Genomic DNA, 20,747 nt, shown 5'->3' on the forward strand with positions numbered 1-20,747 from the left:
AGAAGTGGGTGTTTCCTTTTCTTCCCACGGAAGGCTTGAGTTCGTTGAATTTGGGTATTTCCCTTTCCCCATATCAGTTAGGCTCTGAAAAAGATCTGGTGGGTTTTAAATTTGGTTAAGTACTTTCTCCTTAGGACAGACCTTTTTAAGAATGGAATGCTGTGGTGCATTTCAGTATGGTTCCTTTTGCCCTTCCCCTGCCAGAAGCATGAGGGGACTTTTCTCCAATATTCACTATGATCACCTTGTAGAAGTGGGCAGTGCTACCCCCACCCCAACTGTGTCCCTCCAGGGCTTTTGGCTCTCAGACTTGTGCACATCGACCTTCTAGCAGTTAGTGAATTACAGTAGTTTCCCTATGCCAGCACCAGTTCCTGACAGGTTGATGCTCTGGTAAGTTGTGAACAGCACAGGTTTTTTTTTATTCACTGATGTATACACAGTGCCTGGAATAGTCCTAGTGCATAGTAGGTACTCAAGAAACATTTTAGAATCAATGCATGCATGAATGAACGCACAAATTTGCTGTCAGTTACACAGAGGGTGATCAGGCAGGTTTACAAACCAGCATAACTGACCAAGAAAGGGTGGAAAGTACCCCGGCCACTGCCCTGTTGTTGGCTCATAAACCGGTGTCTGTCCAGGCCTGGGTGTCTCTCCCTCTCACATCACCGTTCCTCAGATGATGCTTGTCTCCTGTGGGCACATATCTGCCCCATCCTGATGTTATCCTAGCTGCTTGGGGCCTCAGCTCCACCATTACACCATTCTTTTGCCCCCACGTAACTTTCACTTAACTCCCTCTAGCTCAGATTAATAAGTGAGTTTATTATACAGATGTATGGGTACCTCAGGCTGAAGAAGACTATCTGAATCTCTAATGACCAGATCAGGTATGTTTAAAATGGGGCAGTTGTTGCTCCGTTAAATACCTATTGAGGAAATAATTACAAATGTAATACACGTTACAAGATTCTCTAAGGGCACAGTTTAGGGAAACCTACAAAGAAAATGGATATATAAGTGAGCCAAATCTCAAGCCAATTACAATTAAGAAGCCCACACAGAGAAAACAAGATCGCTGCCCAGGGACTCAGTAAGTTTTCTGCCCACAGACACTATCAGCCCCAGGTCTGCAGGAAGACAACTGGTGGAGAGGCCATGGGCTGGGACACAGGACAGCTCCACAGCATCCAGGGGGAGCAGAGATCAGGGAGAAGCGAGGCAAGTCTGAGATGGATAAAGAAACTGCCAGTGACTCTTGCTCCCCGGCCCTGGGAACGGTGGTAGAAACAAATGTTTCCGGTGACATTAAAGGAAGGAAGGGCGGGAACTGGATGTGAGTGGAAGGACAGCGTGGCCAGACCTCCCAGCCCACTGTATTTAATGATAGCCCTCTTCTCCTCCGCCATATTTGGCACTCTGCTTCTCGTCCTGTGAGTTGTTGTGGTTGGGACCCCTCATCTGACGCCTTGCTGATCTGCCACTCTCACCTCATCATGCACATTAAAAACAAGACGACAGACCCCAAATGGAGTTGCTTACGCTAAGCCCCACACCACCAAAATGAGACAACTTAATTACAGTTCTGGGTGTCCCTGAAATGGAATCTCCAAGCAGCCATTATCACCTGGTCCGCTCTAGTCAGGTAATCTGCCCGACAGACCCCCGTCTTCTCCAGAAGGAAAGAAACCTGGCAATAACCAACCTACTTTTTTGCCCTTGTAGAACTTCCTTAATCCTGCTCCCTTCTGGCTATAAAAGCCTTTCCTTCTGCATAGTTCCTTAGAATGTCTATCTGCTAGATGGATGCCTCCTAATTCGAACAGGTTTGCCCTCAAATAAACTGTTCAAATTTTTAATATGCCTCAGTTTGTCTTTTAAAAGTTCTGGGGACAGAAGACAGAACTGGAGACCCCTGACGGCCCCAAGGGGCAGTAAGCAAGCAGGTATAGTTCCCATCGAGCTCCTTGTGCTCACCGCTTCCTTGCTATTTCTGGAAGTTGTAGGTGACTCTGTCGTGGATCCCAGATCTGCAGTTTTTGCACCATGAGCTTTCAGGTTTTATTTCAGCCTTTGATTTCCTGGGCTGTGTGTGGTTTTTTGTTTTTTTTTTTTTTTTTAAGTTTATTTATTTATTTCGAGAGAGAGGGAGTGTGTGAGCAGGGGAAGGACAGAGAGTGAGAGAGAGCCCCGACGTGGGACTCAATCCCATGAACTGTGAGATCATGACCTGAGCAGAAATCAAGAGTTGGACGCTTGACTGACTGAACCACCCAGGTGCCCCACAGACTGAGCCACCAGGCACCCCTGTTGTCAACTCCTTTTTTTTTTTTTTTTAAGTTTATTTTGTTTTACTTTGAGTGCGAGAGAAAAAGAGCAAGAGGGGAGGGGCAGAGAGAGAGAATCCCAAGCAGGCACCCTGCTGCCAGGTGAGCCCTGACGTGGGGCTTGAACTCACCAACCACGAGATCATGACCTGAGCCAAAATGAAGGGTCAGACATTTAACCAGTTGAGTCACTCAGGGTTCTACTGTCTACTATTAATAGGAAATTGTAAACAAAGGTTTTTCTTTACCTTTTAAGTAATCTTAAAGATTCACAGCAAAGATTTGTGTCTTAGCAGAATAACTTACTTGCTTCATAAGACTTACTGTCTTTATGAGGTATTTGATTATTTAAAAAAACCCAGTCTTTGCAATATTAAGAGAGCTAGGTATTATTCACAACTAAGTAACTTTAAAAAAATTTTTTTTTAGAGAGAGAGAGAGTGTGTGTGCGACAGGGGGAGAGGGGCAGAGGGAAAGAGAGAGAATCTTACACACTGAGTGTGGAGCCTACCATGGGGCTTGATCCCACAATCCTGGGATCATGAATTGAGCCAAAATCAAGAGTCGGGACTCTCAACTGAATGAGCCACTCCACACACCCACCAATGTAACCTTCTGTATTTGCCTTTAACATGTTTTATTGTCACTTTGGTTTAATAGATAAAAGTATTATTTCATAATGATCTGTGATCCTCTCTGATCAAATGTTCAAGGCTCTTGACATTTTCTCAAAATCAAAATCTAAATGGAGAAATGGAGTCTTTCTGACCTCAAACCAACTGAGATTTCCCACAAAGCTGCAGTTAACCTGAAAGATTTGTCTCTCATCTTGTGAAAGAGAGATATTAAATTCTTAGGTTTATTTGGTATGTTAAATTATGTGGGAAGCATTGCCAATGAAGTGTTAATGAACCTTATTAGGCTATGCATGGATATATATTCAAATTACCAACACATTCCAGAAGTGAAAGTTTCTAGAAATTTGTCAGTACTCTCACTGTCCAAGTATTATCCTAAATCATTGCATGCCAGAAAATAACATTTGCTTATCAAACAAATCCTCATCAGAAATTTAACCATGGGCATTTTTCCACCTTTGATCATGTACAGACAGTGACTGTTTTACTCGGATGCTTTTATGAAAGTGAGATTCACTGAAAAGACCCGACTAAGTGCTCTTGCTGATTGGCATCTTGGCCAAATTATAAGGTGTCAATACCTGGGTTCATCTCTCACAAGTGAAGAAGACTCCACCTGACCTCCGGTCCTGCGTAAATGCTGGAGACCCCAAAGTCAAATCTACTGGGAAGAGAAATAGCCAACATTGGGGTAGACTATTTCCACCTAAGAGTTTGGATCATGAATGTTCTCTTTTCCATTTTTCACTCCCTCTCAGACCACTGTTTTCCTACTTCTTATACGATGAAGATCTTGAGGATTCTTTTGTCCCCCTGTTCTCTTGCTTTGGCCAGGAAAGATGTCACTGTTCACATATCTCAGGCCACTACAAAAAGGGGTAATCAGACATCCAAATGACACGGATTCGCCATGATGGTGGTGATCACGTAGTTCTGTCCAACACAAACTTCTCTCTGATTTCCAGTATCTCAGTCTCTCTGGCACAAACCTAGCCCTCTCCTGTGTCAGGGCTCCCCGATCCTGGGGGTCCGTTTCCCTGTTCTGGTTAGCAACCCCAATCCAGGGAACCTTGTAACTAGGCTCTGTATAGAGAAGTGGACACATGGCAAGGGCTGGCAGAATAGTCACTTGTGCAGACTATGGACCCTTCAATTTTACTGGCCTCCATAGCTGTCACCTTTCCAGTCCCAAGCCACAAACTCAAACAGGAATTACCAGGAGGCATCATAATTCAAAATTTGTCTCCCTTGCCAGATCCCTACTCCCCTGGCTAGGGATAAGTGAAAATGATCAGGTATCTATCCTTAACTCTTTTTTCTTTAATGTTTATTTACTTTTGAGACAGAGAGAGATAGAGCATGAACGGGGGAGGGTCAGAGAGAGAGACACAGAATCTGAAGCAGGCTCCAGGCTCCGAGCTGTCAGCACAGAGCCCGACACGGGGCTCAAGGCCACAGACTGCGAGATCATGACCTGAGCCCAAGTCGGACACTTAACCGACTGAGCCACCCAGGTGCCCCTATCCTTAACTCTTAAAGATGTTGCAGAATCTGCTGCTAAAGCGATCACTGCCCAACAAAAGTCCCTAGGCTCTCTGGCCCAAGAGAGCCTTGTTCTGGTTAACTGGATCGCCCTTGATTACCTCTTAGTTGAGCAAGGAAGTGTTTGTGCCCTGGTCAGCATCACTTGTTGCACATGCACGGACACTTCTGGGGAAGGTGAGACCTGGCTACAGATCATTAACCAAGCCAGCTGGCTTTAGAAAGTGACTCCTGTGACAGGGTCTGTCTAGGACTCATTTGGTTCTGATTAGCTTCGGTCTTGGGGACCATGGCTCCAAAGTGCCCTCTAGACATCAGGATTCTCCTGCTTATGACACTAGGGTCCACTGTATTATCTCAAAAACTTTAAATGGGTGTTTGCAGTTACTAAGCATTAAATGATCTCCCTTAGAATGTTAGAAAAGGAACAAAGATAATGACCAACTTAAATGTCTTTTATGTTTATTTACTTTTTGAGAGAGAGAGAGAGAGAGAGCGCGCGCGCATGAGTGGGGGAGGGGCAGAGGAGAGAGGGAGACACAGAATCTGAAGTAGGCTCCAGGCTCTGAGCTGTCAGCCCAGAGCCCGACACAGGGCTCGAACCCACGAACCATGAGATCATGACCTTAGCTCAAGTTGGACGGTTAACGGATGGAGCCACCCAGGCGCCCCATATAATGACCAACTTAAAAAATGTGGACCTGGTATCATGACCTGTTGAATGTCGCTAAGAAATTCACTTACGCCTTAAATTTTTTATCACATCTCTTGGCTGGGAGTCTGAAAGGAGCGAACTGCTAAAAATAACAGGCCCCAAATGGGGGCTGCTTATAATAAGCCCCATGTCACCAAACTGAGACTTAATAACACAACATAAAGAGAGAGGCAATCTCTACATTAAAAAAAAGTAAGTTTGAAAGGGAGTTTTTAGTTACTGACAAACTCTAGTAAAACCAGGCACTGATTTCCTGGCCTGACGTGCACATTCTGGATGGGTGAATTTGGACCCCAAAGCTGATGGCATTAAAAAAAAAAAAGGGCTTAGAAAGAGCTTTCTTGTCACTTGAACTTATAATCTGCTATTCTCTGTCTTAGATTCTTTTACCTTATGTGCAATCTGTGAGGTAAAGGTGGGCACCGCTTGAGATTTGGGACACCTCTGTGTGAGGCATAAACTGAAAACTTCATGGACGCTGGCTGGATTCTCTCGGTCACGTACACATGCTCATAGGCATGCCTTGTTCTCTGATGAGACACATGTGACACTAAGCTGCTGACTGGCTCTGTGTTTCTGAGGCAGAGACTGAATGCATTCCTAACCTGTGATTCTGCCAAAAGTTACAAGTTGTGGTGTCTACATCACAAGAGCTCTGGCCCCTCCATACTCCAAACAGATGAGACTTTCAGACGTCTCCTTGGGAGGTCTCACTGCTGTTCTGTTCAACTTTAGAGATCAGTTGCATTTTGCAGCAATGGACTATACAACTGAACTCTACTTCCTTGACATTTTTCTTAGTACACGTTAACACAATAAGGCAGTTTGATTATTAAATAAGCTGTCATCAGAAAGAAATCAATCTGTTAAAATAACAAACAAGTGGAGATCAGCCTCGAAAATTCCCTGAAGAGCCAAAACCCGTTGAGTCATACAGGCAAAGCTGAATTTTAGCAAGGCTAACTTGAACTGGGTCATTTCTCGATTATGCTTCTGTTAATCATAAGCAAAACTTTAACTGTTTCTCAAAATTGATAGGAGGTAACCAGTACTCCTATTATTTAAGAAAATTCCAATATTATAGCCAATCACTGTGAAGAATAAACAGTCATGTCCTTCCCACTGTACGAACTGCTTTATAACAATATACCCCGAACCTCATTACACGTTTGGTCCGAGTGCTTCCAGCTCGTGAACTTTTTGGTGTGTGCACAGTAACTTTTACAAGCTATCACTTCACTAATTCAGTGGTTTTACTTCTGTTATTTCTGAACTTATAACAGATCTTTTCTCCTCACTAGATAAATGATCGGGACAAAAGGGGTGGGAAGTTGTGTTAACACATTTGGAAAAAAGTTTTGGAAATGAAAATTCTGTCCTAATTCCTAAATGTGATGTGATTTTCTTATAAAATTATATACTTAAAAAAATAATAATGCTTATGTCTGTCATGCAATACAGTGCTTCCAGACCAAAGGTCTGGATGACAACAGAGGATGATTTTTAAAATGTCAGATTATTATTGCCAAATGGAAACAATGTGGTGGTGGGGGGGGGGGGAAGGTTTCCTTGTTCCTCTTAGGGTCCCCAGCTAGGTCTGAAAATTGACAAAGAAGATTAACAGGAGAAAACATACTAATTTATCCTAAGTTTTACATGGCACAGGAGCCTTCATCAGGAAATGAAGACTCAAACAAACAGGGCCAGGGACGTGTAGGTTAGGTTTGAGGAGAAGAGTGGACGGTCGTGGAGAAATGTGTCAGGTCAGGGTATGAGGGAAGTATAAAAAACTGAGAGAAACAGCAAGTTCTGTTTGTTTGAATTCTTCTCAGTTCTTCTGTTTTCAAGATAAAGATGCTCTTTTCTTCCAGGCACAGGGAGGGCGCCTCTCCTGTGAGAGTTTTTTTTCCTTTTTAATAACTATTTCTGAGAGAAAGGCGGGGAAAGATCAGAGTGATGTTCCTGCTTCTGCTGTTTTCTCAAAGTTCTTCAGCTTAAAATATTCGATATGCCAAGGGGCATAATTTGGGGCAGCACATCCTGATAAATTTCGTAACAACAAAAGATAGCAAAAAACCAACACCTCAGCACCTGAGGAAGCATGGGAAATGCGGGAGCACATTAGTAATCATTTTCCAGAAGAAATAATAAGGGAATTAGAATGGTATTATTACACTAGAACATTAGTAGAACACATCTATGTAACACTGAAAAAGGCTGATATGAAAGAACTGAGGAATAAAAAGGCAGAACACATATACAAAACATACACCAAAATGGTAGAGATAAATCCTACCTTATCAAGAGTTACACTAAATGCAAATGGATTAAACTCTTTAATTGAAAGGCAGAGACTGACACAACGGATTTAAAACAAAACATGATCACTTTAGACACAAAAAGGCTGAATGCAAAAGGGATGGAAGAACTATGTCATGCAAATGGTAAACAAAAGAGTGCTAAAGTGTCTACATTCATCCCACAAAACAGACTTTAGGACAAAAACTATCACTACAAGAACATTTTAAATGATGACAGGATCCAATCCATCAAAAAGATATAACAATTATAAGCACGTTTACACCCAAACACCCCAACAGCTTTAAAATACAGGAAACAGGGGCGCCTGGGTGGCTCAGTCGGTTAAGCGGTGGACTTCAGCTCAGGTCATGATCTCGCGGTCCGTGAGTTCGAGCCCCGCGTCGGGCTCTGTGCTGACAGCTCAGAGCCTGGAGCCTGTTTCAGATTCTGTGTCTCCCTCTCTCTGACCCTCCCCCGTTCATGCTCTGTCTCTCTCTGTCTCAAAAATAAATAAACGTTAAAAAAAAAATTAAAAAAAAATAAAATAAAATACAGGAAACAAAACTGACAGAATTGAAGGAAAAACTAGGCTATTTAACAACTGCCCATTTTCAATAATGGCTGCCACAACTAAACAAAAGATGAGTAAGGAAATAGAAGATGTGAACACTATAAACCAAAATTAAACCTAACAGACATCTATGGTGCACTCCTTGAAAACAGTAGAATACACATTTCTCTCAAGTACACGTGGAATAGTCTTCAAGACACATGAAAGGTCAGGCCATAAAACAGGTCTCACGCTGTTTAAAAGAATAGAAACAATCCTAGTATGTTTTCTGACCATAACTGTACAAATTTAAAATCACTAACAGAAATATATTTGGGGAATTCACAAATATGTAGACATGAGACAGAAGAAATCACAAGAGAAATTAGAAAATGCTTTGAGATTAATGAGAACCAAAGTATATATCAAAACTGGGAATCAGCCTTGATCACTCTAGCTTTGTTATATAACATGGAGTCTGGAATTGTGATGCCTCCAGCTTTTCTTTTCTTTAATGTTTATTTATTTTTGTGAGAGAGAGAGAGCCAGAGAGCGCACGCACTAGTGGGGAGGGGCAGTGCAAGGGGGGGATAGAGGATACAAAGCACAGTCTGCACTGACAGCAGTTAGATGTGGGGCTCAAACCCATGAACCGTGAGATGATGACCTGAGCTAAAGTCAGACACTCAACCGACTGAGCCACCCAGGTGTCCATTTTCTTGAATTTCAAATTCCAATTGGCCCTTGAATTTGGTATATAGAAAAGTGATGTTTGGATACTGAATTTATATGCTGCAACTCTGCCAAATTTGTGTATTAATTCTGAGAGTTTTTTTGCAGCTTCTTTAGAGTTTTCGACATAAACAATGCTATATATAAAAAGGATACTTTATTTCACACTGAGCCACATTCTGATCAAATTGTTGAAAGCCAAAGCACAGAGTCAATCATGAATGAAGCAAATGAAAAGTTACTCATCAAATGCAGGGATCCTCAGCAAGATTATCAAGAGACTTCTTGGCAGAAACATCACATTGCTGAGAGAAATCTATAGTTGTAAGCACATTAAAAAAGAAGAAAGATCTCAGATCAAGAACCTAAACTTTAACTTTAATAAGAAAAAGAAAAACAAACAAAAATTCTAATCCTAGAAGGAAGAAAACAATAATGATTATAGTCAAGATAAATAAAACAAAGATTTTAGAAAAACAATAGGAAAAAAACAACAAAACCACAAGTTTGCTCTTCATAAAGATCTAGAAAATTGAAAACCTTTCTTCAGTTAGAATAAATAAGAAAAAAAGATAAAAAACTCAAATAACTAAAATCAGAAATCAGAGGAAAACTGCTGACAGTTTTACAAAAATAAAAAGGATTGTAAGAAAGCATGATGAACAATCATATGCCAACAAATTGGATAACCTACATAAAGTTAATAAATTCTCAGAAATAACCTACCAAGACTAAAACACAGAGAAACAGAAAATCTTAACTGATCTAATACCAGTAAGTTCATGAAATCAGTAATCAAAAATCACCCAAAAAAGAAAATCCCAGGACCAGATGAATTCATTAGTGAATTCTATCAATTCCATCATTTGAAGAAGACTTGATACCAATTCTTCTCAATCTTTTCCTTTTAAAAAGGTGAACGGGGAACGATTTTTAAGTTTTTCTACGAGGCCAGCATTACTGTGATATAAAACATAGGAAAAGATGGTACAAGACAAACTATATACCACACCACTAGGAAAACCGACGTTAGAACTACTCAACAAAATACTAGCCAATAGAATTCGACAGCATATTAAAAGGATCATACACTGTGACCAAGTGAAATTGATTCCCATACTATGAGGGTAATTCAATATATGAAAATAATCAATCAATGTAATAAATTAATACACAACGTTAACATAATAAAATGAAAGAAGCAATCATCTAACGATGCAGAAAAAGCATTTGACAAAATTCAATACCCCTTCAAGGAAAAAAAAAAAAAACATCTAGGGAAGAATCTCAAAATAATAAAAACTATCTATGAAAAATCCACAGCTAACATGATACTAGACATGGAGTGACTGAAACTTTTCCCACTAAGGTCAGGAATAAAACAAAGGTGGCTGCTCATGCAACATTTACTCAACACAATATTGGAAGTCCTAGCCAGAGCAATTAGGCAAGAAAAAGAAATAAAAAACAGCCAATTTGGACAGGAAGAAGCAAAATTATCTCTGTTCAGATCATGGTCTTAAATATAGAAAACCCTTAAGATTCTACACACACACACACACACACACACACACACACACAATGTTAGAACTAATAAATTCAGACAAGTTGTAGGATACAAAAATCAATAACAAAAAAAATCAGTTGTCTTTCTAAACACGAACAATGAAAAATCAGAAAATAAAATTAAAAAGAATAATTTACAATAGAGTTTAAAAGAATAAAGTGCTAAGAAATAAATTTAACTAAAGAGGTCAAAGACTTGTACACTGAAAACTATAAAACATTGCTGAAAGAAATTAAAGAAGATACAAATGCAAACAACCATGTTCATGGAATGCAAGACTGAAAATTGTTAAGATATCAATACTATCCAAAGCAGATCTACAGATTTAATGCAGTCCCTATGAAAATCCCAAAGGCAACTTTTAAAAAAGAGAAACAGAATATCCTATTATAAAGTTTGTACGGACAACAATATGGTCACCTAATCTTCGACAAAGCAGGAAAGAATATCCAATTGAAAAAAGGAAGTCTCTTCAACAAATGGTGTTGGGAAAACTGGACAGCAACATGCAGAAGAATGACACTGAACCACTCTCTTACATCATACACAAAGATAAATTCAAAATGGATCAAAGACCTAAACGTGAGAACACAGGTAGCAACTTCTTTGACCTTGGCCAGAGCAACCTCTTACTAGACACGTCGTCAGAGGCAAAGGAAACACAAGCAAAAATGAACTATTGGGACTTCATCAAGATAATTCTGCACAGCAAAGGAAACAGTCAACAAAACTAAAAGGCAACCTATGGAATGGGAGAAGATATTTGCAAATGACATTATCTGATAAAGGGCTAGTATCCAAAATCTGTAAAGAACTTATCAAACTCAACACCCAAAAAACAAATAGCCTGATTAAGAAATGGGTAGAAGACATGAACATTTTTCCAAAGAAGATATCCAGATGGCTAACAAACACATGAGAAGATGCTCAACGTCATTCATCACCAGGCAAATACAAATCAAAACCACAATGAGATACCACCTCACACCTGTCAGAATGGCTAAAATTAACAACACAAGAAACAATGGGTGTTGGTGAGGATGCGGAGGTGAGGATCTTACACTGTTTGTGGGAATGCAAACTGGTGCAGCTGCTCTGGAGAACTGTACAGAGGTTCCTCAAAAAACTAAAAAAAGAACTACCCTATTATCCAGGAATTGCACCATTAGATATTTACCCAAAGGATATAAAAATACAGATTTGAAAGGGCACATGCACCCTGTTTATAGCAGCACTTACCAAAAATAGCCAAACTATGGAGAAAGCCCAAACGTCCATCAACTGATAAACAGATAGGTAAGTTGTGGCATACACACACACACACACACACACACACACACACACACACACACACTGGAATATTAGCCATAAAAAAGAATGAAATCTTGCCATTTGCAGCACTGTGGATGGAACTAGAATGTATTATGCTAAGTGAAATAAGTCAATCAGAGAAAGACAAATGCCATTTAATTTCACTTATATGTGGAATTTAAGAAACAAAATAGATGAACATACAGGAAGGGGAAAAAGAGAAGGAAACAAACCACAAGACACTCTCATCAATAGAGAACAAACTGTGGGTTCATGGAAGGAGGACAGTGGGGGATTGACCAGATGGGTGGTGAGTACTAAGGAGGGCACTTGTTGGGGTGAGCACTGGGTGTTGTATGTAAGTGATGAATCACTGAATTCTACTCCTGAAACCAGTATTGCACTGTATGTTAATTAACTAAAATTAAAAGAAAAAAATTAGGGGCACCTGGGTGGCTCAGTGGGTTAAGCGTCCAACTTCAGCTCAGGTCATAATCTCGTGGTTCATGGACTCAAGCCCTGCGTCAAGCTTGGTGCCGACAGCTCAGAGCCTGAAGCCTGCTTCAGATTCTGTGTCTCCCCCTCTCTCTGCCCCTCCCCTGCTCTCTCTCTCAAAAATAAACGTTAAAAACAATTTTAAAAAATTAAACCCATAAATAAAATAATTTGTATTAAAAAATAAAAAAATAAAGTTGAAAAATTTTGTATGGATCTCCTGGGACTCTCAAGATCCACAACGATTTTGAAAAAGAACAAAGCTGAAGTCTCGCACTACCTTATTTCAAAACTTACTACCTGAAGAATTCAAGAGTGAAGAGACATATATTAGTAAGATGCCAGAATAGGAGGTTGTCTACTCCTGTCACCCCTCACTAACAATAACTTGGCAGAGTACAAAAGTGCCTCTATAGGAGTTTTGGGCTCCAGTAGGAAACTGTAAAACCAGGAGACACACCAGTCCATGTGGCCAGAGGTAAACATACTATATAAAGATTAAGGGGTCAACTCATTAAGAGGATATAACAATTTTAAGTATATATGTGCCTAACGATAGGGACATCTAATCATACAAAGCAAGTATTACCAAGAGTGAAAGAAGAAACAGATAGCAATATAATAGTAGAAGGGTACTTCTTTTTATTTATTTTTATTTTTTTAATGTATATTTATTTTTGAGAGAGACAGAGACAAAATGTGAGTGGGATGGGGCACAGCGAGAGGGAGACACAGAATCCGAAGCAGGCTCTAGGGTCTGAGCTGTCAGCACAGAGCCTGATGAGGGGCTCGAGCCCATGAGCTGTGAGATCATGACCTGAGCTGAAGCTGGATGCTCAACTGACTGAGCCACCCAGGCGCTGCAGTAGGGTACTTCTATACCACACTTACATCTGTGGATAGATCATCTAGGCAGAAAATCAATGAGGATACACTGGACTTGAATAACACTATAGAGCAAATGGACCTAACAGACATATACAGGAAATACGCCACCCAACAGTCGCAGAATGCACCTTCTCAAGTGCACATGGAACACTCTCCAGGACAGATAACGTGTTAGATTATGAAACAAGTCTTAACTTTAAGAAGACTGAATTCATATCAAGTATTTTTTTTCCAACCACAATGGTATGAATCTAGAAATCAATTACAGGAAGAATGCTGGAAAGTCACAAATATATGGAAATTGAACACACTCTTGAACAACCAATGGGTCAAAGAAGAAATAAAAAGGAAAATCAAAAATTATCTTGGGACAAACAGATTGGAAAAACAGTATACTGAAACCTATGTAATGGAGCAAAAACAATTCTAAGGAAGAGTTTATGGTGATAAAAGCCTATATCACAAAAAAAGAAAGATATACAATTATCAAACTTTACATGTCAAAGAACTAGAAAAAAAATAAGAAGCTAAATCCAAAATTAGCAGAATAATACAATTTAGAGCAGAAATATATCAACTAGGGACTAGAAAAACAATGAAAAAAAATCAACAAAACCAGGAGTGATTTTTTAAAATGATAAACAAAACCGACAAATCTTTAGCTAGATTAACCAAGAAAAAACAAGGACTCATACAAATAAAATTATAAATGAAGGAGACATTACAACTGATACCACAGAAATAAAAAGAATCACAGGAGACAAGTGTTAGCAATTAAAAACCAGCAAATTGGATGACCTAGAAGAAACGGGTAAATTCCTAGAATCATACAACCTAACAAAAGTGAATTATGAGAGGGGCGCCTGGGTGACGCAGTCGGTTAAGCGTCCGACTTCAGCCAGGTCACGATCTCGCGGTCCGTGGGTTCGAGCCCCGCGTCGGGCTCTGGGCTGATGGCTCAGAGCCTGGAGCCTGTTTCCGATTCTGTGTCTCCCTCTCTCTCTGCCCCTCCCCCGTTCATGCTATGTCTCTCTCTGTCCCAAAAATAAATAAAAAACGTTGAAAAAAAAATTAAAAAAAAAAAAAAGTGAATTATGAGAAAGAAAATTTCAATATGCCAATAATGAGTAAAAAGATTGAAGCAATAATCAAAGTCCTCCCAACAAAGAAACATGTAAGACTAGATGGCTTCACTAGTGCATTCTACCAAACATTTAAAGAAAAATAATGCCAGCTGTTCTCAAACTCTGCCAAAAAACTGATGGGAAGACTCCCAAACTCATTTTATGAGGTCGGAATTACCCTCACACCAAAACCAAATAAGGACACTCCCAGAAAAGAAAGTTACAAACATGACAAACATAGATGTGAACATCCTCAACAAAATACTAGCAAACTGAATTCAAAGGCATTATTAAAAGGAGCATACACCACCATCAAGGGGGAATTTATCCCTGGGATGCAAGGATGGTTCAACATACGCAAATCAATAAATGCAAGACACTGCCTTAATAGAATGAAAGATCAAACTCACACAAGCACCTCAGCAGAGACAGAAAAAGCATTTGGCAAAACTCAACATCCTTTCAAGATAAATGGCTCAATGAAGTAGGTGTAGAAGGAAAGTATCTCAACTTAATAAAGGCCATATTTGGCAAGCCATAACTAGTATCATACTTGATGCTGAAAAGCTGAATGATTTTCCTTTAAGATCAGGTACAAAGACAAGGTTGCCTACTTCTATTCAAGGTAGTACTGGAAGTCTTACCCAAAGCAGTAATTCAGATAAAACAAATAAAGTGCATCCAAATCCAAAAGGATCAAGTAAAACTGTTTGCAGGTTATGTGATCTTAAATATAAATTCTACAAAAAAATCCACCAAAACCCGTTAAAATGGATAAATGAATTTAATACAGTTGCAGGACACAAAATTAACATTCAAGTATCAGTTGCATTCCTATAGATATCAGCTACCAGAAAGAGACTTAAGAAAATAATACTATTTACAATAGCATCAAAATTTAAAAAAAAATACTTAGGAAGAAATTTAACCTTGGTGACGAAACATCTGTACACTGAAAACTGTTAGACTTTGATGAAAGAAACTGAAGATACAAATAAGTGAGAAGATACTCCGTTCATGGATTGCAAGCATTAATATTATTAAAACTCATACTACCTCAGGCAATCTACAGATTTAGTATTTGTTACTAAAAAGCCACAATAATCAAAACAGTGTAATGACAAAAAGACATGCATATATAGATCAATGGAAGAGAGAGACCAGAAATAAATCCTCACATATAAAGTGAAATGGTTTTTGACAAGGGTACCAAAACATTCAGTGTCAAGAGGAAAGTCTTTTCAATGAACACACTAGGAAATGTGAAGAATGAAGTTGGACTCTTACCTTACACCATACTTAAAAAATTAATAGAGCAGGGGCGCCTGGGTGGCGCAGTCGGTTAAGCGTCCGACTTCAGCCAGGTCACGATCTCGCGGTCCGTGAGTTCGAGCCCCGCGTCAGGCTCTGGGCTGATGGCTCGGAGCCTGGAGCCTGTTTCCGATTCTGTCTCTCCCTCTCTCTCTGCCCCTCCCCCGTTCATGCTCTGTCTCTCTCTGTCCCCAAAAAAAAAAAAAAAAAAAAATTAATAGAGCAAAGACCTACACATTAAGAGCTAAAACTATAAAACTCTTTTGAAGAAAACATAGAGAAGTTTCATGACGTAAGACTTAGTAATGATTTCTTGAATATGCCAAAAGCACAGGTAACAAAAGAAAAAAAAGATACGTGAAAGATTCTATCAACAGAAAAATAGACAGGCAAGCCATAGAATGGGGAAAATATCTGGAAACCATATATCCATCAAGAGAGTAATGTCCTGACTACACAAAGAAATTCCACAATTCAACAACAAAACAAACCACTTGGTTAAAAATGGGCAAAAACCTGAATGCGGAGTTTTCCAAAGAAGATACTCAAATGGCAAGAAGTACAAGAAAATGTGTCCAACATCACGAATTGTTAGGATTACCATGGCTATTATCAAAATAACAGGTAACAAGTATTAGGGAGGATGTGAAAAAAAACCAAAACCCTTGTACACTGCTAGAAGGAATGTAAAATGGTGCAGCTGCTACAGAAAATGGTATAATAGTTCCTCAATAAACTAAAAGTTGAATTACCCTATGATGCAGAAGTTCTACCTCTGGGGATATACTCAGAAGAGTTGAAAGCAGGATCCTGAAGAAATATCTGCACACCCATGTTAACAGCACCAATATCCACAATATCCAAAAGGTGGATGCAATTCAAGTGCCCACTGACAGATGTAGACAAGATCTGGTATATACATACGACGGAGTATCATTCAGGCTTAAAACACGAAGGAGATTCTCACACGTGCTGTAGCACTGATAAAACCCGAAGACATTTTGCTAAGTGAAATCAGTCAGTCACAAGGGGACAAACATTACATGATTCCATTTATAGGATGTGCCTACAGTAGTCAAATTGGTAGAGACAGAAAGCAGAATAGTGTTTGCCAGGGTATGGCAGTGGGGTAGATTGAGGAGTTAGCATTTAATGGCTATGGAGTTTCAGTTTGGGAAGATGAAGAAAGTTCTGGAGATGAATGGTGGTAAATGGTTGCAAAGTACTGTGAATGTATTTAGTGCCACTGAAAGGCGCTTTGAAAAATAATTAAAATGGTAAATTTTATATTATGTATACTTTATCTTAATAAAAAATTAAAAGTTACCAACAAGCATCAATAATAAACCACTTCGTAATTACCCAGTCGTGTTTTCTTGAACTCATCAGTCACAGGGTAGCTTCCGGACGCTTCTTGACAAGTCTTGCTTGGTAACTAGACACCGCCTTTTGGAATATGGGATGCTTCCAGCTGAGACCCTGCAGCCCAGGTAAACTGAGTTGGAGAATTTCATATCAACACCCTGGCATAAGCCTGCAACCCAACCTTTCAATTTTCTTTTTTTTCTCTTCCTTCAAGAAGTTAGAATTTGGAAACACATTTCCTCTGTTTCTTTACTTCAAAATACCTGGCCAAAACCATGAATGAATACATTTTAATATCAAGCTATACACAAATGAAACTGAATGAAGTACAACCATCCAAATCAGTATGTATGAATGTTAGGTACATCACATTGACTCAAAAAAAGTCATGTCACAAAAGCAGGACACATGACCATTCTAATTTCAAAGTAAGTAGAACCACACAATTATTGTTCATAGATTCATAATTATTATTTTTTAAAAGGCAAATCAGTGATACACACTTGTGCGCACACACACACACACACACACAAACACACACGCAATTTTGAATAGCTGCATAGCTGCTGTCTCTGGGAGGGAGGAGATAGATAGGGCAAGAGTATCCTAGTGGATACATTCTCACTCTTTCATGGCCAATACCGTTATCCTTAAGCGAGGTAGTGGGTTCACAGGTCACTTTCTATTGTGCTCCAGAACCTGAATATTTGTCATATCGTCTCTACATGTACAACATTTTCGTGTTTCAGAAGCAAGAGTCTCAACTACAAGTCTGGTGAACGGGCATGGAAAGGAGGAGACTGTACGAAGGAATTCTACCTTGCTTCTTCCTCAGAACTTGGTTTGTCCGTAACAAGTCGGGGGGACCCGGGGCCAGTGTGCCACATCTGGGCCCCTAAAACTAACCATGAGCCTGTTTCCCTCAGGTTGGGAGCTTTCTGAGACGGTGCAGAGGCCGCTTTCCAAACAAACGGGGCTTCCCAAGCTCCACTCCTACCAGGGGGAAATCATTTGCTTTGCTCTGTAAATGCTTATCTGCAGCTTCCTGCCTGTGATCATCCCCATAATCTAGAAGTTGTACATTTTCATTTTCTGTGCCTCCACCCCACAACTGGTTTGAGCTGCGTCCTTCCTTCCACCTTATGGAAAGTAGCAAAGGCCATCTCAATCTTTTGAACTTCAAGACTGGTAAGATATTTTAGTCACTGGAAGACCCCAAGCGCTGACAGTCTTTCCTATACCTAACAGGTTTCCTCAAGTCATTTTTCTAATGTCAGAGATGAGTTCTGAAATTGATTACATCATCTACTTATAATCTTTTAAACTGCTGTTCTGTTTCTGTAAATATTTTTTCAATTAGTTTCTATACATGGCAAGTTATAAATTGGTTTCATTTATTATTACTAATACACATTTTTCTTTTAGAGAGAAATGTTTATAAATCAAATTACAAGCTGCTTTAAATAAAAATAGATTAATGTGGTTGGGCTCCACATATTTTAAAGATTATAAAGAAACTGCTGGTAAGGCTTAGTCGAGAATCCTGGACTTTACCCAGATCCTTAGTTCTGGCAACAGAACTCCCATTTTTACCCATTTCCAGCCCACAAAAATCTCAAGATGGTTGCTGTGGCCCTGAGCTTGCGTCTGTGAAAACCAGAGAGGCAGGTCTCTGAGGACGGTCTGCCACCACTGTGGTTGTCCAGGGAGAGTTGAGTGACGAGGGTATGAGATCTGGGGTGTCCTGGACGGGAAGGGCCCAAGGAGCGGAGCCATGAGCCCCACCGAGCACTGTAGGGACACCTCCAGCTCCGACTCCCACCCCTCCTTCAGAACTCTCACTTTCTCTTCAAGTTCCGGTCATCTCCATATTCCTGCCTGTTTTCCCCCTAACTTTACCCTTATCATCTCTTAGGAGGCATGAATTATGTCAGACAGAAGGGAATCGACACTGCTTTGTTTCCACCCTGTGCCCTTTAACCCTTGCAACAAACGTGGGCGACAGTTCACAAAGAAGGGAGTGGAGGCTCAGGGCGAGGAGGCTGCCGGTCTAGCAAGTAGCTGAGTCAGGACTGCACCTAGGTCTACAGGTTTACACGGACCCACTTAACTCCTGGTTCTCTCCTGGCGTTACGGGACCCAGGGAAGGCTGACAGCGCTCTCTGGAAGGGCTCAATTGCTTGGTAAGTCAAAAAGCATTCTTGTATCAGCCGTACACTACGTCAGAGGTTTCGTGGAGCCAGACACACACACGTGCGAGAAGTAGGCCAACCCAGGCAAATGCTCAGCAAATGACAGGTCCTGGAGAACTGACAGGAGAGCCGTCCGAAGTCTGCAACACAGAACAGCTATAGTTGTGAGTGTCTGATCCGCAATCAAGATTTTCCTTCACTCAGTAGGGTTGTAAGGCTTTCCTGGGTGTGTGATCCCTGAGGTAAGTTCTACCACATCCATTCCGTGTTCCTCTCACCGTGAGAGTCCCCTGATGTTTTCTGAAGTCCGATTTATGGCTGGAAGCTTCCCCACGTTCATCGCATTAATACATCCCTCCCCTGTAGGAGCTTCCTGACGTCCTGTGAGGTCTGATCTAGAGGCAAAGGCTCAGCCATGCTCTCTACATTCATATGGTTCCTCCCCCGGGTGAGTTCTCTGCAACAATTTTAAGCCAGATTTCTCGCTGAAAGCTTTCTCACCTTCATCACATTTAGAGTTTCCCCCTTTGATGACCCTCCTGATGTCCTCTGAGGATTGATTTGTAGGTGAAGGCTCTGTCACACTCATTACACTTATATAGTCTTTCCCCCGTGTGAGTTCTCCGGTGTAATTGTAAGCCAGATTTCCCGCTAAACGCTTTCCCACACTCATCACATTCATGCGGCTTCTCCCCTGTGTGAGTTGTCCGGTGTTTCCTTAGGCCTGACTTCTGGCTGCACGCCTTCCCACATGTCTTACATTTGTACGGCTTCTCCCGTGTGAGTTCTCTGATGCATTCCTAGGCCTGACTTCTGGTTGAAGGCCTTCCCACACTCCTTACATGCACAGGGCTTCTTCCCTGTGTGAGTTGTCTGATGTGTTCTGAGGGGGGAATTCTGGGTGAAGGTTTTCTGACATTCATTACATTCATAAGGCTTCTCCCCTTTGTGAATCATCTGATGGGCTTTGAGAGTTGACTTCTGCACCACAGGTTTTCCACATTCACTGCACTCGTAGGGTTTCTCCCCTGTGTGAGTTCTCTGATGGACTCTCAGGTCTGACTTCCAGCTGAAAGTTTTCCCACATTCCATACATTCGTACGGTCTCTCCCCTGTGTGAGTTCTCTGCTGTTTCCATAGGCTTGACTTGTGGCTGAAATCTTTCCCACATTCATCACACCTGTAAGGTTTCTCCCCTGTGTGAATTCTCTGGTGCATGAGGAGGTACGATTTCTTACAGAAGCATTTCCCACACCCGCGACACTCACAGGGTTTCAACCTTATGCGAGTCCTCTGACGGACCCTGAAGGCTGACTGGGGGCAGAGGACTCCCCTGTGTTTATTATAATCAGAGAATTTCTCTGGTGTGTAAGCTGAATTATGGCTGAAGTTTCGTCCACATTCAAAGGGGGTCACCTCCGCCTAATTTCTCTGGTTTGTTCTTCTTGTGTGTGACCCCTGGTCGAAACTTTTCCCTCCTGTGTCAGTTCTCTGAAAATGAGTAAATAAAACTTGCCACAAATGTCTGTCTTGGATTTGTTGGCTCTTCTCTAAGAGGTTATCATCTTGGCAGTCTTCTAAAAATGAGAAAATTAAAAATATGAATCTTATGAATCTTAAGACACATTTCTTACAGGGAGGGAGCCCATATACATAGAGTCTGTTATATATTTGACTCTTTGGTTC

General features: G+C 40.7%; 1 long non-coding RNA gene across 1 annotated transcript; it reads right to left on the reverse strand.

The window, feature by feature from the left end:
• Positions 1 to 16,773: 16,773 nt before the first annotated feature.
• On the reverse strand, positions 16,774 to 19,812 carry LOC131492157 (uncharacterized). The gene is made up of 2 exons (XR_009251901.1): positions 19,340 to 19,812; positions 16,774 to 16,983 (listed from the first exon to the last, which is right to left on the reverse strand). It is a non-coding gene; the product is annotated as an uncharacterized LOC131492157 (long non-coding RNA).
• Between the last annotated feature and the right edge of the window lie 935 nt (positions 19,813 to 20,747).

Source organism: Neofelis nebulosa, chromosome 12 (assembly GCF_028018385.1).
Source record: "Neofelis nebulosa isolate mNeoNeb1 chromosome 12, mNeoNeb1.pri, whole genome shotgun sequence".
Lineage (NCBI taxonomy): Eukaryota > Metazoa > Chordata > Mammalia > Carnivora > Felidae > Neofelis > Neofelis nebulosa.